Genomic DNA, 16,738 nt, shown 5'->3' on the forward strand with positions numbered 1-16,738 from the left:
TTTAATGTATTTCACTAAATAAACAATTTTTCAGTAATAGCAAAATATAGAACCAAAGAAAACAAAACCTAGTTACAGAGTAAAATCTTCCTTATACTAAGTTTATTTTGACTCCTCTTTCTCACAGTCTCTACATAATTGATTTAAAAGCAAACTGCATTTCTAATAATAGATTTGTGTTATTTTTTCTTCTGCTCTGCTGTAAGTCATAAAAGCAAACATGCCCACTTATTCCGTTTTCACAGATTCTAAACAACCTGCCTACTCCTTCTCGAATAGTGTGAGTTCCTTCTTCTGAAGTAAAATTTTTGGGGGGCAGAGACATATTTTGAAATTCTTCTTGTCAAAGCAGAATTCTCTCTTTGGACTCCCCTTTCCAATCATTCTATCCAGGCATGAACTGGTGTCAGTCTCTCTGCTTTATGCCTGGACACAACTATCCTTATCATTTATACACCAGAGGCTTGTTTTCAAAGAATGAGCATCATTTGCTATGGCGATAAATATACTCTGTAGAAAAACTTCAGACTACATTAAACCCATTTACTACAGTTTTGGAGCAAGGGGCTGGATGGCAGGGAGTGGAGGGAGGACCTCTTTCCGGAAGTAGATGGAACACAGGTAGCCACAGTCTACAGTTCTGTATTCCTGGGGCATGCAGAAGGAGGAGAACTAAGTGTCTTTGCTGGTCTCCTGGGAACAGGGGAATATGGTTTCAGAGCCTACACTCAACCCAAAGTCTGGTGTGCCCATAAGAGATACCATGGCCCAGAGATTTAGGGTCAGCTTCAAACTGCATGAACAATAGCATGTTTGGTGAGACTGAAAAAATTATATCACATCATTTTCCCTGTGTTTAACTCTCCAGGGTCTCCCATTGTTCTTACAATAAGATCAACCACCAGCTAACTTCCAGATGCTACTAAACCCTGCCCCGTTTGACCTCAATGTCCCTCACAGACCATCTCCAGCTTGTGCTCTGCCACAGTCCTCTTCCTGGTGCTCCCACTCAGCTCCTGCTCCTCTCAGGACTTTCTTGGCTTAAATTGCTCTTTCCCACTCACCCCTCACCAACTCCAATATCCTTTAAGTCTCCATTTAAATGTCATTTTTTTGTGGAAACCAATTTGAACTTTCATCAGTTTCTCTTGATACAATTGTCATGAAATCATAATTTGCTTAATCTCTGTCTTCCACATTAGACTGGAATATCAATGAAAGTAGGAGCCACGTCTGCCCTGAATTCTCAGAACCTAACACATGTCTGGTCTATGGTGCGTGCTTAGTAAACCTTTGACAATCAAATGCCTGAGAATGAATGAAGTTGTGAAAGAGAACATGGGGGAATACTTCATTAAGTAACATGTTGTATTTCTAGCATTCTGAAAACCCCACAGACTAATGTCTCCCAAATACCCAGTGCAGTTATATAAAAAGATTTTATAATTTATAAACAAAATAGAGACTGGGTGCCATGGCTCATGTCAGGAATCCCAACACTTTAGGAGGCTGAAGCAGGAGGATCACTTGAGCACCGGAGTTCAAGGTCAGCCTGGGCAACATTGGAGAGGAGACCATGTCTCTACTAAAAATTTAAAATGTATCTGGGTGTGGTGGCACATGCCTGGGTGACAGAGCGAGACCATGTCACAACAAAATAAAACAAAACCCTCCAAAACCAAAATAGATCTTTTTTAAACTTACTGAATAATAAGTTTAGTCTATCTTCAAAGCCAAAATGACATTTCTATTAATTGTGGGAGGTAAAGGGGAAAAGATGCAGGAGGATTGAAATATTGTAGCACAATTCATGTGCTATGCCTTCCTGCCATCCCAGCTTTTAATTTAGTGGATTTTTAAAATTTAGGATTCCAAGTACGGCACTTCCTGCTCTCTGTTACTGCAGACAGCCATCCCGGCAGAAAAAAGCATCTGGACCAGAAATCATCATTACCAAGTGACAGAACTGGAACAGGTATTAGAGTGATCCAAGATAATTACTGAGTAGAAAAGATTGATCTCGACTGTTTCCTGAATGTAGCTGAGTTTGACCCAGAACAGTGCTTCTCAAACTTTAATGTGCATATGAATCACTTGGGATCTAGTTAAAATGCAGATTCTGATTCAATAAATATAGAGTGGGGCCTAGGGTTCTGCATTCCTAACAAGCTCCCAGGTAACAGACGGGACTAGTCAACATGGATTGGCACAGGTCAGAGGGCACAATCATGCCCAGACGCAAAGAATGTTCTTCACAGAAAGGAAGTGGTGGGGCCACGCCTAAAAGGGTGAACGGCAAAGCCCAGATGTCGCCAGCAGAGGGCAGCAGAGGGCAGGTTAAAGTGCACTGGACTCACAGGCCAAACTCACCCCAAAGGCAGCTCCAAAATAGTTCAAATCAGAGCATGCCTAAGAGGACAGGGGAAAAGCAGGCGCTGAGACCACCAGCAGCCTGAAGGCAGATGTTCACACGGATCGAATAAACTCACTGGAGGGAGCACTTTGTGACAGCAGAAAGAACACCAATCACGGGCAGGTGACCCAAGATCTAAGTCAGACACAAGAGAGCAGTGCGTTGGGGCCAGCCACTCACCATCAGCCTTGATTTCCTCATCAGTCAAACAAAGGGTGGTAGCTAATGAACGCTTCTGGTCTTCACGTTCTGCATCAGTGGTTCTTGTTCGGACCTGGAGGAATCTGGAAGAGACCATGGAGAGACAGCTGGTCACCTGCCAGGGTGAGGCCCTTGGGACATGTGATGGGCAGGGAGTTGGTTTTGTTTGAAAGTCAGGGCTCAGTGGAGGTTTTTCTTTTTTAATTAGCATTTTCATTTGTTATCAAAGATTACATACACTTTGGACAAAAAGATAGGGGCCCGGTGTGGTGGCTCACGCCTGTAATACCAGCACTTTGGGAGGCTGAGGTGGGTGGATCACTTGAGGCCAGAAGTTTGAGACCACCCTGGCTAACATGATGAAACCCCATCTCTACTAAAAGTACAAAAATTAGCCAGGCGTGGTGGTGGGTGCCTGTAATCCCAGCTACTCAGGAGGCCAAGGCAGGAGAATTGCTTGAACCTGGGAGGCGGAGGTTGCAGTGAGCCAAGATCAGGCCACTGCACTCCAGCCTGGGCAACAGAGCTAGACCCTGTCTAAAAAAATCAGATTGGACTAAAAGGCTTATAACCAAAACAACAGTCCCTTATCCCTCTCACATTCCTTATCTTTTTCCCCCAGAAACAATATCTTCAAACTCTTTTACTGTTTCTCCTCCATTTTTTGCTCCATATTTCTGAATAATTTATACAATATAATCCTATTACTTGATTCATTAGCTATTGACTTTTTACTCTAGTGGATTAGGATAATAGTTCAATTATACCATCTTTTCTTCTTCATTATTCTCTAAATATAATTTGTCTTATTAATATATCTTGAGTCATATCTATATTCAGTTTCTGTGTTTTGACTATGTACATATTATTCATTAAGTCAGGTAACATACTATGATTCTATTTAATTTCTCATACAACTTTTTGTCTGTCCTGGAATTAATAATTGTCTTATTTTTTTCATGTGCTTTATTTAAACATCTGACTAAATTTCCCATACCCTCCAAAGTGCTTCTATTGAAGACAGTTTTCCACAAAGGAATCTGTCAGATTATTCTTGCTTTCACCTGTTTTGCATTGGATCCCATGCATCCTGAATATCATCCTTCCTTCTCCTGAGTTTGCTTCCTCCTTTTAGTGGAGCATTTCCACCAGCAAGGTCCACCAGCCCTTCCACCAACAACTTGACAGTAATCAGGGTTGTCTAAGTCACATGCTCTTATAGATCCCTCAGGAAGAACTCACAGGATTGCCGCTTCCTAAGTTTGGGCCATGGCCATGAAACATGTCTGAACTGTATATGTGAAGGTCAGTTTGGCTAGATATAAACTCCATAGCTGACATTTTCTTAAGTATTGTCATTGTTATTCTGTTGTTCTCTGGCTAACATACTGCTCTTGGATGGTCTGATTAAAATTTTATTTATTTTCCCTAACACGTGAATTGTTCTCTTGCCTGGATACCCAAAGGATCTTTTTCTCTAGGGTCGCTTTCAGGTCCAATGTTTACTAGAATATGTCTTGGTATTGGTTTTCTGGGGAGCAGTTTTCCCAAGTCATTCCTTTTCATATGAGACCTGACTTCATTTTTTTATTTCAGGAAAGTTTCCTCATATTACAGATTTTAATATTTCCTGTGCTTCATTTATTTGCTTTTCCCCTTTGGGGGTTCCTATAATATGTATATTGGATGTTCTTTGTTCTTTTATGTATCACGTTCTCTCAAACAGCTTTTCTTTCCTTCATTTCTTGATTTTTAAATTTTTTTCTTTTTCCCTCTTCTATTTCTCTTAAGACAATATTCATTGTGTTAATTAACTTTTATTTTCTTCCCAGTTTTATCATTTCTAATTTTAAAACAATTTTTTTATAAATTCTATTGTCAATGAAATTATCCTTTTGCCCAATTATCTCATTTCTGAGTTTTTTCTAATTCTTACTTCTGTTGTTCTTTCGTAGTTTCTATCACTTTCTTAAAATTTTTAGCTTATTTTGAAACATCTGGTTATAATGGTCATCTATTTCAGCACATTTTTCTAAATTCTTCATTGAATAGGGACATTTTCTGCTTTTTATGTTCCTTTTTGCGTAACTTTGTATGTGATTCACCCACGATCCTTTTTCTGTTGCTCATTTTTCAGACAGATGAGTTTTCCTCCACTTTTAGGAGAGAAGGATGTGTCTAGATCACTTGTCTAGGCCCATAGCTCTATAATTACCTCTTTTGTTGTTTTTAAGGAGATAAATACATCCCGGCTTTCTGAGATGCTCCTTCTCTGCTCCCTCTCCCATTCTTACTGGAATTTCTCGTTCTATTGGCATTGTGATTCCTATTGTCAGGTTGGGTTCTACTCCTAGCAGTTTCTCCTCAATGCAGGACTTGGCCTCTGAAGGGAGTTGGGGAGTTTTTGTTTCTAGAGTTCATAGGCCCCAGAGTGCCCCAGACACACTCCTGATAATTGGAATCTCCAGTCCACATCACAGATTCAACTGAGACTCAGGTATGGAAACTCTAAATGCAGTGGTCTTTTCCAGCATCTCACTGCGAGACAGAAGAGTGTGGTGCTAGTTTCCCACTGCGTGTTCCACACTCCCCTCCCCGAGATTTCTTGAGTGTGTAACACCCTAAGAGGCAAAGTATGGAGGGATGCAAGTGACAGTAGCATAATTTATGAATTTCCTTGAGTCTCCCTCCACTAACTGTCAGACCACTATTAACCTTGAGTGTTTACATTTTTACCAGTATTATTTCAAAAACATACAACTCATTGGATGTTTTGAGGTTTTGTTCTAGTTGCTCTGTCAGAATGTCTGAGCTTGAGGTGACTCTGCAAAACTGGGCTTACACAACCAACTCTGAGCTTAGCTTCACCATTAGTAAACAAGGTAAATAACGCCCACCTCACAGAACTACTGAAATGATAATAAAGTTGAAGCATGTGAAAGTGCCTCCTTGATTTCACCTGATATGTAAAAAACTATTTACAAACTGTAAAGTGATAAGACACTGTATGTTATTTCAAATAGATTTAGGAAATATGTGAAGCCCTGTAATTTTAGGTTTCACTGCATAATTTTCACTTAATATGCAATTGTTTTCTTTTCCCACTAGATTGTTTGCTTCAGAAGAGCAGTGATTATTGTCTGATTTACTTCGACGCTACATCCTCATTGCCTAGTATGGTACCTGGCACATCGCAGACATTCAATAAATACTGGATGAATGAATTATTTGTGCTAACTTTGCCTTAAAGCATATTATGCAACAAATAAAACAAATGGGCAAAAATTAAATGGTTACTAGTTTGTTGTTGGATTGGGCCCGTGGAACGTGCTCTGCCAACTTATTTCTTTAGCATTTCAGTTTGCTTTGTATTCTTGCCTACAAGGGACACTGACTCCCCTGCTGCAGAGAAGGGAATGAGCAACACCCGGAGTGCCAGAAACAGCTCCTGCAGGAAACATGGCCACACCGACCTCCAAGTGTGTGTCCTCCAGGCCAAAATACAGAAGGCTTGAAACAACGTGGCTAATGGCTGGGCAGAGAACAACGAACTGGACTGTCTTTCTCTCACAAGTGTTTATGGAAGTCTGGCAGTCTGTCTTTAAGTAAATAGACTTGCTCTAACGGAGCAATCTATCAAACAAGCAGGGCTGCTGAGGAGGGGGGAAGGAAGGTGCAGCACTGACTGCTTCCTCGCCCTTGGGAGCCATTTCTTTGAGGATAACAAATGCGAGCGAGGTAGTGATACTCAAAGCAGGAAAAATAATAGCCTGTGGCTTGGGATGGTCTCATCTAAACTCAACGTGTAGATGGGTTTTGTGTGTTTAAACAGGCAGCTCTGCATCTCAAAAACACAGGAGAAGGAGCACACAGACACAGAACCAATACCAGGAGGCTTCTAGTTAGTGGGTTTTGTAAGAGAAGGGTGGTACAATGAACAGATGAATGAGCAAACGTTTAGTCTCTACAGGTGTTCTCCCTCTTTACTACTGGAGGGGGTGTCAAAACTGCTAATTTGCTTGCTTGCCACACAGTACTTAATAAACGAATAACATATTTACAGCGTGAGATACATGGTTGGGGAGTTCGGGGTGCAGGGGCGGGGCAGGGAGAAATTACCAAATATTCACATGAAGACTCATATTTTGGACTTTACTCACAATATTTGCAATGACACAGTGAAAAGGCCAGGTGTAGGTTAACCCTTTTAGTTTGTGCCAGAACTTTACATTCTTTGCAAAGAAGAAAGGGATTTAATATAAACTACAAACGCTTTAATCAAGTGGCTTTCTTCACATACCATGAAAGCATTTTGAAACATTCAAGTAAAAAAAAAAAATTCTTTTTTTCTGAAAATATAACCTCTTAAACACCAAGGATGCTGCCAGACCAAGTCCCATCAAGTAAAAGGGCCCACAATAAGAAGCTTAAACAGGGTTAGGATTAGGTTACATTTGTATAAATAAGCCGGTTTTTGTTGTTCAGGTCTCAATCCTTAAATGATCCTATCTTGTATATGGAAGGTGTCTCCTCATTAAATTATACATTAATATTCTCAGCGTGGGGCCCAGTGGGATCCAGAATTTCCCCAGGGCTCACCAATTGTTAGAGGCAAATAACTACATCAATAGCAATAATTTAAATTTTGCTCATCCATTGTCCCCACGTGCTGCAAGGCCCTCCCCTCACCCCAACCAGGTGTTCCTGAGCCCCCTGTGAGTGTCCCACTCATGCAGATGAGAAGCCCTTGTCTGCTTACTCCACAGGGGCACAGGTGCTGCTGCCCCACTGGCACCTTCTGAGGGGATACAATTCCCAAATGCCATTCTTGCCCCTGTGCTATCCCCAGGCTCCCAAATGTGCAGAGTGCACTCAATTCCAAAAAAATGCACACCCCCTTCAAGCCGCATCGGGTCAGAGCCATGCAGGTCCTATAAGAAAAAGGCAAGAGGGCCTGTTACTCCAGCACCGTGTCATCACATGTTTGTTCCTTGAGCTCCGAAACAGTCTTTTGCCCCACATTTCACAAAATATTTTATGAAACCATCTTCATCTGCTTTTGCCTTCTGTTCCTCTCTCTGCCTGTCTTAGATCTAGAACAGGGCCCTGGGAATTGAATAAGCACCTCTCTTCCATTCCCCCAGACAGGGACAAAAGTCCTCTTTTCAAGATAAATTGAAGTCCCCATGCAAATTAACTCTTCTGGGGCCTTCCCTACCATTTTGCTAAACATGCGCAGACATACTTGAACCTTAACAGTAGGTAGCATCTAATCCTGCCTCACTCTTGTATCTCACACCCAGGATCCAGGCCCTGTAGATTTCTCCTTCATAAAACTTTACTTTGACCCTTCCTTTCCTTCTCATCTGCCACCATCTTAATTCAAGCTTATCATTTTGCTCCTTGCTGTCTCCAAAGCTCATTAGTTAGAATCACTGCTCATTCATCCTAAAAGCTGCTACCAAAATAATAATCCTTAGACTCTGCCTTGAACACACAGACTGTTTGTAGTAGTTTCCAACTTTCAGTTGGCCATATGAGTTAGCTGTCTATTACTGGAGAGAGTATTAGCCTCCAACTCTGTCAACCTGCATTTGAACCTTAGCTCTGTGCTTACATAACTTTAGGGTATAATCACTGGCTTTAAGCCTAAATTTCATCATCTTTAAAATATAATATTAATATCTGCCTCATAAGGCTATGTAAGAAAAAGATAATATGACATGTTTTTCAAATTTGAAAATACAAATGTAAGAGGTAATATTGTAGGATGTCCTCCACAATCTGGCCACCACCAACTTTTTCAATTTTTTCTCCAATTATTCCCATTCCCAGCCCTCCTCCTTAGCCTCATCAGTCTATTTCTTGTCCTTTAAAGGAGTCTTTCACTTCTAGATATTGCTAGTCATTGGAATAGATTAACCAAAATGTCAGTGGCTTAATACAAAAGTTTTTTAATTGCTTATCTAAAATCCAAAACAGGTGCTCCTACTTGGCAGGTGGCTCTCCTACAATGGGTGGTTCAGGGATTCAGGATTCTTCCATCTTTCAGCTCTGCCATCCTTAACATGTGACTTCCAGGGTCATTTCAAAAGGAGAGAGAACATGGAGAATCACACATGGACGGTTGTTATAAGCACATATCAGAGCTCAGAGTCATATGACATCTAATGTAGTCCAGTGGAATATCCAGCAAGATGAGGATGGGTTTGGTGAATGGTTGGCTCCCGACACAACCAGCCCAAACACACAACCAGAATGTATTTTCCAGAATGTATTCCCAGATACACCCTTCAAATGCCAAGTAAGGCCTCATTCCACTCATGAAGTCCTTCTGGAGCAATCTAACTGATAATCTTATACTATAAACTCAAACTCCTAGCACATATTTATTATACTATGCTGTGACTCATTGACCTCCCTTTTGTTAAATCACATACATTTCTAGATCTCTTTCTTCTCAAACTCTGAGACATTTAAATCTGATCGCACCCTTCTTGATGAGACACTTCTCTACATTAACACCCGAGTTTAGACTTTCTTCATTCTTCCCCTATGAGACCTATTTTTGGTTCAGTTTTTTCTTCCATTGAATAACTGTCAGGTCTCCATTCCTCTAAAAGTGGTCTTCCCTTCACTCTAACTGTAACCTCTACACAGATGTCTTCCAAATCTGAATCCTGTCTCAAAATCACTCATCCCTACTCCACAGCCACTATTCCAGCTATCTGCAGGATTTCTATGGTAGCTCATCTCCAAAGATCTAAGGATACCTAACGCTCCCTCCCCAGTGAACTACCCCTCTTTGAATCCACGCCCTGAGTATCTCTTACCCCTTCAATCTGGGGCCTCCTGTTAATGTGTTAAGTGATAGAAGTGAGATGCTGTGGTTTCCAAAGCTGAGGGTCATAATAATCCATGATGCTTCCACCTAGGTCCTCTGAACGCCCGTTCTTGGAACACTCATTATGTTGTGAAAAGCCCAAGATTCATGGGGGTGTCTTAGTTGACAGCCCCACCCGTGCTCCCAGCCAGCAGCAAGCAGCACATGCAAGCCATGTCAGTGAACCCAGCAGAGGCTTCCAATGACTCTAGCCCCAGCCACCACTTGCCTGCAAGTGTGTGAAAAATCCTGAGGACAGCCCAGCTGAGTGAGTCCCCATCAACCCCTAGAACCATGAGAGATAATGCAAAATGTGTGTTATAAGCCACTAAGTTTTGGGGTGGTTTGCTACACAGTAATAACAAAACTTGGGTATCTAACTGTTGAGCTTGCCTACAAAATAAGTGTTCTCAGTAGATGTGTTTCTTAGTCAAATAGAGGAGAATTCAACCTTTTCAGGTAAAAGTCTCGACACCATTGTTTCCCTTTCCTTCTTCTCTATTCTAACTTACCCACTAGACTATAAGCCCCATCAGTCAAGAGACTGTGTCTGGTCCCATATCCCCAGCACATTTGTTTGTACATAATACTGACCCAATAAAGATTTTATAAATAAATTACTGAATGAATTCTTTTGGAAATTATTACTGAACCATAAAATTCATTTCTTAAAAAAATTTCATGGATTCTCAGTAACCGTTTTTGTTGCCCACTCAACCATATTAGAATAGCTGTTATTGAGTGCATAGGTGCTAGATGTTATATTTATCATCATTTTAACTCTTGTAATGGCACTACGAGATATACATCATTATTCATTTTTTATAAGAGGAACAAACCAATGTTGAAGAAAAGTCAAATTCCTTGCCCTATATCACAAAGTTTGAGAGTTTAAGAGTCAGGATTCTTAACCCAGGTCTCTAAATGCCCTGACTTATTTCACTCAGCAAACACTGCTTCCTTATCAATTTTTGTATTTTTTTTGTCATTGGTATCTTCATAGGGATAGGAATAGGTACACAAAATTATTGTTTGGGGAAAAAATGAAGTCTCAGACCAAAGATCATGACAATATTTTCTCTCCTCTACCATCCTCACTCTTTGCCAAAACAGGAAACGAATCAGAAAATATGGAGAGGATGGGGCGCTGTTTTATCTCTTTGTGCTGGGCAGTCACCTAACACAGAACACAGATCCTCAACCCTAGCTTTACATTAGAATCACGTGGGAGCATTAAACATTATTTCCTGCCTGTGAGCCATCCCAGACCAATAGAATCAGAAGTTCTGGTGGCAGGCAAAGACATTCTTGCCTCTTTACTACTCTCAGTGATTCTAAAGTGTGGCAAGCCATGATCCACTGCTGTAGGAGTTCTTGCAGTGAGCAAGTGAGCCCATCATCTGTCAGAAAATGATCCAAGGGTTTGGATGCAACCAACAATTTTCACTTTAAGCAGTAGAGTCAGCTCTTGTATGAAAATGCATACTACAATCTTCTAGTTAAAAGTAGTAGGGAGACTGTGGTCAGGCCTCAAATCTCAACCCCAAAGCCACAAAGCATTGACTGAGAAATAAGCCAACCTCAGTCCAGAGGCCTTGCAAAGTTCTAAAGCCTCTTCAACTGTTAAATTAAGTTTATGTAATCAATTTTCTCCCTATAGATGACACCCAGAATACTATTCACTCTTGTCTGTTCTTTATGGCTTTGGGGAATAAATGAAATTCTGTGAGATAAAAGTAAGAGTATACTTTGGAAATGGAAGAAAATAAAGGAATTGGCTTCAACAGTAATTGTTCACAGAAGTTTATAGTATTTTTTTAAACTACCAAAATTCTTAAAACCCACCTGCAATTGTGCAATACCTTCCAATTCCCTCTCCTGTTTTCCACCTAAGAACTCAGATACTCAGGTCTCATGAGATAATGTGGAAATCCTTGCTCTGAAATCCCTGGAGAAGCCCCGAATTGTAAAGAAATGTTGTTCTCCCTACATTCCAAGTAGCACGCTGGGAAGCCTTCCTTCTCTGTGGGCAGGTGAGCTGGCTCAGCCCATCCTTCTGAACGGACTTCTCGTTCCGCTGTCGACAGCATGGAACGGTGTAAACTAAAGGCTCCTTCACATTTATTCATGCAGCTCAGCTCCTGCCCTGTTGACGCTCCTAAGCAGATGTGCAAGTGCCCAAAGACAATTACGTTATGATTCATCCTTCAGGACGCCTGCTAAGGCAGGCTGCCTGGCTGTGAGTGAAAACACATTTTAGCAGTAGCTGATTTTTTCCTTTGGTTGAGGACCAAGTCAGACTAGGCATGGCTTTGAAGTTATTTCTGTCTCGGTGGATTAGAGGTATCAAAAGAAGCAGCTCTACAAACCTTTTAACAAATATTTACAATTCTGCACTAAACAACCTCCACCGTACCTTAACCTTTACCGTCTTGTGAAATGCTTGCCAGCCTCCCTGCCAAACTCATACACTTGGCAGAGGAGGAGAGAGGGCAGCAGCTCAAAGGAAATGAAGTACAAAACAGTGAGGCATACAGTCTTTTTGCAGTGGAGGAGAAATGAGGCCTTGTTGTGCTGGCCTGGCTGCAGACATGGATACTCTTCCCCTGTCCCCCATTCTACCCTGTCCCTGCAGGCAGGCACTCCTCTACCCCCAGAGAGATATTTCACTTGCTCAATCCAGACACTGGAGGGACGTGTTCCATATTCACCTCAGTCAGCCTTGGGGCTGCCCTAAAGTCAAAGTTTCCAGAGGTGACAAAGGTGGTTTCAATTCAGTGCAGGAAGGACAAAAAACAATAGGCTCAAACTGCAAAGGAGAGTGATTATGAGGATGCCATGTCTGCACCCGTTAGAAGACCACAACACTTTGCGTAGTTTATAGTAAGCCTCTCACATTGGATGTTTTTTAATGAAAATGCTTGTCACAGAATATTTTAGTTGCTTCTAAAATGCTGCACAGATTACTTAAATGGATGACATTGACATCTTTTTTGTTTTTAGGACTCCTCATTGTGAACACAAAGATCTCATAACAAACATCCATAGAGAATAAAAGGATCAATGAAAGCAGCCAAAAGGCAGGATCCCATAGCTTTGATGAGGTGAAAAGTGGCAATCCGTTGCCTCCTTCCCCTCTTCCCTGACTTCCTAGGAACAAGTAGCAAGTATGGCTTACCTGTGGAGCCAGCCCCCCAGTGACGAGATCAGTAGAGGAGACCCATAGGAGGAGTGAGCATTAGTGAGGTCCTCCAAGTGGCTTTAATCAGCAACACAGAAGTCACCAAAGGAAGGTGGAGCTTGAGAGGAACAGATGGCAGCTATGACGTTTGTTCATGAAGCCCACTGACATGGTACCCAGTGACCCCCTGAACTTACTGTGAGATTCTAAAGCCTCACAGCCATGATGAAGGCAAGAACCAAAAGTAAATGCCTATATGTTAACAGGACCACCAGCTCTTACCTCTGGCTTGTATAGCCCAGGGAACAAGCATTAGTAGATGAACTCAAAGATTTGGTGGCTAGGGTTGTAGTCAGGCATTTCATTCATTCACTCACTCAACAAATATTTATATCCCAAAGCACTGGGTTAAATGCTTTGCAAAACAAAAATAAACACAGGTCCTTCCACTGAAAAGCTTACTGTAATCACTAACAATAAGTATTAATACACGGTATCTATAATACAGGCTAAAAAAAAAAGGTAAGTTTCATCATATAGTTAAAGATCAAACCTTCATTTGGTTCTTGGTGAGGAAGAGAGATGATCTCCAAATTGGGAAATTAAAAATATTTTGTGTAGGAGCTCAGGATTGAGGTAAAAGTAGTACACGCAAAGATGGTACAGAAGGTATTCTCAAGGAGAAACAGTGTGAGTGATGATATTGAGGAGGAAAACATTGGACCTACATTTTAAAGGAAGTAGATGGTCCCATGTGCCTGGGTAGTGGTGTATAGGAAATAGTGGAAAATGTGGTCAGAAAGTGGGATAGTCAGGAAATGGAAGGCCAAGGGTGCCAGATCAAGGAATCTGATTTTCAGATCATAAAGTAATGGAAATCATGAAAAATTCCTTAGCAAAAGGGTGACTTGATAAAATAGTTACTTCGGGAAGGTTAATCCTTGCTTAATTGCTAAGAAAACTCTTGTCAGCAGGGCTGATTTCACTATCAAACTTTATAGTAACTCGTATCAACAGTAATATTCAGTAGCATGAACAAGGAAAAAAAATCCGGTTTCTAATCCCAAAGGTAATTCTTCCTACTGCCCAGAATACTCTCTCAGCCTACCAGCTGTGTTGTGTGCTCAGAGAGCAAAAGTTCACATAAATAACGCCTACATCAATCATAATTAAGAAAGTCTGCCTGCTAGAGGGAGGGGCAGGGCAGAATAAAATGCTTCCCAACCACTCCTACCAAGGGGAATGACCTCCAGGAAGCCTTTCTGATGGCCCCACAATCTCTTCTCATCTCAGGTGCATCGGGGTAGGGTCCATCTTTCATAGCCTACAACCCTAGGTGTATATTCTTAATTTACTCAAACAACTTATAACATCATTAATGCACCAATTTTCTTCCTGAAAATTGGTGAAAATATATTTTTCTCTATAGGGCTATTTTCCTTGTTAATTATGTAAAACTAATAATAGTAGCACACAGACACTGTGAGTCTTATTTTGAGGCATTAAACATGCAATAAACTCAATATACTATATTTCACATGTTTCTTAAGAATATGAAGTGGTAATGGTGGTCAGTACTCCATGAAATCTAGCCAACATATATTAGTTGTACTGTAACATAATAATCTCTATAGAAAATTCTTCTACGGCTCTTACAGCAGTTCATGAATATTTGCTTTTAGCTTCAGAATTGCTTTAGAGTTTGACAATAAAAACAGGGACTTAAAAATTAAGTGTAAGACTTTTTGTCTTTTCAAAATTGTAGAAAACTTTATTTTAGCAAATTATTTTATTTATTTACATAAAATTAAGAAAAATAAACATCTTAATTCCACCTTTCAGAGATAATGTACTTTGTAATGGAGAAATAACATCATATTTTATAAATATTCCATATTTAATTTAATCTGTATGCTTTTGTACCTTTAGATGTCTTCCAATGTTTCAATTTTAAAAACAGAACTTGATGAGCATGATAATATCTAAATATTTGCTTATATTTTTAATTTTCTTAGGACAAATTTATAGAAGTATAATTTTTAGGTCAAAGAGGAGGCATATTTTAAAGGTTTTTGATGGATACTGACAAAGCTTGTGAAAAATCTTAAGACCAATTTAATATTCCTTCTGCAATGAATGGGAGGTGATTTTCTTGAACACTGGATATTATGATTATGTTTTATTATTTGCTAATTTGCTAGGTGAAAGTTGTGGTTTAACTTGTCTTTAATTACTGATTTTAAAAATTTTATAATGCATATTATTCATGTGATTTCTTCCTTTTTGAGTTATAGCCTTCACCACAAAATTCGTATATTTGATATTTGGGGTTTTTCATTCTTGACAACTCTTTATACATATGCTGCAAATATATACTTTTTAATATCTGCTTTTACTATTTTTGTAGCATTTTGCTACAAAAAAATAAATTTGTACATGGTCAAATCAATCCACCTTTATCTTTTTTTATTTCTGGATTTGGTGTCAAGTTTTTAAAATTTAACACGCTCAAGATTATATAAATATCCTCAAAGTTTTTTATACTGTTATGAATTTGGCATGTAAATTTCTTTAATCCAGTTGAAATTTATTTTGTTATGTGGTGATAAAGTACTGGTTTTTTCCCTATGTGTTTTGCAGATAGCTATCCAGTTGTCCCAACACTACTTAGCAAAAATTCCATCCCTTTTTATTGTTTCCTCCATTTAATTGCATACCAAAATTTATAGACGATATGAATCAGATTGAAGATTTTCTATTTTTTCCGTTAGTCAGAATTCCATTCCTCAGTCAACAGTATGCACTCATTCAATTTTTAAAAGACACTATCATATCTGGTATGGTATGATGAGGTCCTCATGATTGGTTTGTTTTGTTTAAATAGAAATTGTGCTAGTCTCATATATTTACCCTTTAACATTTTTCAACATGTTGTGAAGATTTTCCACCATATGAAAAGGTATATTGAATAATAAACCCTGATATGGTTTGGATCTGTGTCCCCACCAAATCTCAGGTCAAATTGTGATCCCCAGTGTTGGAGGTGGGGCCTGGTGGGAGGTAATTGGATCATGGGGGTGGTTTCTCCTGAATGATTAAGCACCATCCCCTTTTGTATTGTCCTCACAATAGTGACGGAGTTCTCATGAGATCTGGTTGTTTAAAAAGTGTGTAGCCCCTCCCCCCACTCACTCTCCACCTCTCGCCATGTGAGACATCTCACTCTCCCTTTGCCTTCTGCCATGATTGTGAGTTTCCTGAGGCCTCCCCAGAAGCTGAGCAGATGCCAGCATCATGCTTCCCGTATAGCCTGTGGAACTATGAGCCAATTAAACCTCTTTTCTTTATAAATTACCCAGTCTCAGGTATTTCCTTATAGCAGTGTGAGAATGGACTAATACAAACACCCATATACCGACCAACCAGCTTAAGGCGTTTTAGCATTAGCAGTACAGTTGATGTCTTTTGTGTACACTTCCCAAATTACTTCCCCCAGTAAAAAAGAGCTTCTTACTATCCCGTCACTGTCCTTGACATTTATCATTCTCGAGTTTATTTATACTCTGACTACATATGTATTTCTAAACAATATATATACTTGTTTAGCATTTTTTAAAACTTCTTGTAAGTAAATGAAAATATTCCTGTTTCCTATTTTTTTGTTGTTGTTCAATGTTTGTGCAATTTATATATGTAGCTCCAGTTCCTTCATTTTCACTGTTTTATAATATTCCATTGTATGAATGGAATGTATCATTTAAATTATTTGCCTATAACCTTGTATATAAGGTTTTATGTGCGGTTTCTTTTGCTGTAAAACATTCTCGTCCCTATCTCCATAAACATGTAGAAAGATCTCTTGAGTAACTCGCTGGGCTGCCGGATGTATACATCTTCAACTTCATAGTAGGTATTGTCCAGTTGTTCTCCAGAGTGCTTGTACATTTACCTTCCTATAAGCAGGGTTTCTATCACTCCGCGGCCTCATCAGTTTTTAGTGTTTTCAAGCTTTTAAGCTTTTTTCTTTTTTTTTTTTTTGAGATGGAGTTTCATTCTTTTT

General features: G+C 39.8%; 1 long non-coding RNA gene across 1 annotated transcript in view; it reads right to left on the reverse strand.

Annotated features, from left to right (window-relative positions):
* LOC110743769 overlaps window positions 1-16,738 on the reverse strand; it is a 210,403-nt gene that overhangs the window by 176,194 nt on the left and 17,471 nt on the right. Inside the window, exon 2 of the long non-coding RNA XR_002523326.2 lies at window positions 2,594-2,697. This is a non-coding gene — a long non-coding RNA (uncharacterized LOC110743769). The remainder of the gene's footprint in view (window positions 1-2,593; window positions 2,698-16,738) is intronic.

The sequence above is a fragment of the Papio anubis genome, chromosome 7, assembly GCF_008728515.1.
Source record: "Papio anubis isolate 15944 chromosome 7, Panubis1.0, whole genome shotgun sequence".
Classification (NCBI taxonomy): domain Eukaryota; kingdom Metazoa; phylum Chordata; class Mammalia; order Primates; family Cercopithecidae; genus Papio; species Papio anubis.